This window comes from Limulus polyphemus, unplaced genomic scaffold, assembly GCF_000517525.1.
Source record: "Limulus polyphemus unplaced genomic scaffold, Limulus_polyphemus-2.1.2 Scaffold2315, whole genome shotgun sequence".
Taxonomy (NCBI): Eukaryota; Metazoa; Arthropoda; class Merostomata; order Xiphosura; family Limulidae; genus Limulus; species Limulus polyphemus.
In genome coordinates this window covers 156,538-158,250 of record NW_013667925.1, presented here as the reverse complement: position 1 = coordinate 158,250, position 1,713 = coordinate 156,538, and the positions used below count along the sequence as shown (strand labels likewise).

The 1,713-nt window shown below is 32.2% G+C and overlaps 1 protein-coding gene across 1 annotated transcript in view; it reads left to right on the top strand.

Annotated features, from left to right (window-relative positions):
- Positions 1-261: 261 nt before the first annotated feature.
- The window catches only part of LOC106466597 (D-aspartate oxidase-like), a 68,976-nt gene continuing 67,524 nt past the window's right edge, over positions 262-1,713 (top strand). Inside the window, exon 1 of the mRNA XM_022394624.1 lies at positions 262-406. The gene's annotated coding sequence lies outside the window, so the exon portion shown is untranslated. The remainder of the gene's footprint in view (positions 407-1,713) is intronic.

Below are 1,713 nucleotides of genomic sequence, written 5' to 3'. Positions count from 1 at the left end.
CGGTATTCTACTTTTACGCGACGTGCTACCCAGTGGTTCAGCGGTACGTCTGAAGGCTTATAACACTAAAAATCGGGTCTCGATACCTGTGGTGGGCACAGCACAGATAGCCCATTTTGTAAGTTTTTGCTTAACAGCAAATAAAAACATTACGTGATGTTAATAACAGTTGTGTATCATATGTAACACTGCCACGATAAAAAAAAAGGCCTTCGTACAAGCTAATAGGCTGTTTTCTCTTCGCTCTCACACTGTCCTTGACTCAAGTTTCAGGACTTTGAAGTACATGTGCATTATAAAGCATGTGATATTAATCCCCATGCAGATTTCTTCTTGATCGATAACTAGTAGCACTGTTATATACACCATTTCTAGTTATACATCGTATATTTCTGTCTTTTTTTAGGTAAGTCTTCAAAGAAGAATTACTTTAAGTTATATTAATTTTAGCACGAGTACGTGACAGCATAGATGCTTTATTGGTTAAATGGAAGTGTCGGATAATAACGTGTAGTAATTAATTTATTAAAACACTTTGAAAGGGTAACTTTTATAATCTGCAATAAGAATAAAATCTTAATTCACAGAACCTTATTGTGTTAAATATATTATATTAGGAAATTGAATTTAACATGAATCAAATAACACTTTTGAAAAACATAAATATTTTACTTTTTTACTAAAGTAATTTCAAGAAATGTTGCTTTGTAATTATAGTAGTTGTAGTTTAGTATTAAATTAAATATAGAATAAAATCTGAATAATATTTTACAATATGATTCTAATTTAAATAATTTTCTTGCACGTGGTAATATTAAAAACTGTGTATACTTATCTTTATTTACCATGACTAACTTTCATACAAATTATAAAATGTTAATATTTTAAAATTGCTATTTGCATATGAAAAGCTTTTGAATTTTGAGTAATAACTTATTCGAATTTCTGTGTTGTAAAAGTTATGTTTAAAGAAGACGAGAAACAGTTATAACACGGTTAATAGGTACGCAGCTTTAAATGAATTAAGATGCACAACAAAGGATTAAATATAATACAAAAAATGACATAAACAGCTAGAGTCATTTTATGAACCATCAAAATATAATGATATAAATACTGTAAAAGGTTTTGGTGACGTGTGAGACTGAATACCCAAAGTAAATTCATTTTTAATTGTTTCTAAAAGAATGAAAAACAACACTGCCTCAGTGATGTTGTAAAGCACATTAATTGCACAGATTTTTAACTACGAAGTTTAAAACATAGATTTTGTACAGTGTCTACAAAGCGCAAGACGTGAGTTTAAAACTTAAGGTTTAATATGCGACTAAAAATCTAGCAAGACATTCATAGGATGTGTTTACATAATATTAATATCTACTGAAAAATAATTACACCAGTAATCTTTTTGAATGTATTCTGTGTAGCATACTTTTTGTGTTAATTCTCTCTCCATCATTTATTATACAAGAGACAAACAAGACCACCCCCCCTGTGGCTCAGCGGTAAGCTTAAGGAATATAATGCTAAAAATCGGAGTTCGATACTTTCAGTGGTCACAGCGAAGGTAATCGCTGTATGGCTTTACGCTTAAAAGGAAACAAGAAAATCGGGCTAGCACCCGGCGTGGCCAGGTGGTTAGGACACTCGACTCGCAATCTGCGGGTCGCGGGTTCGAATCCCCGTCACATCCAACATGCTCGCCCTTTCAGC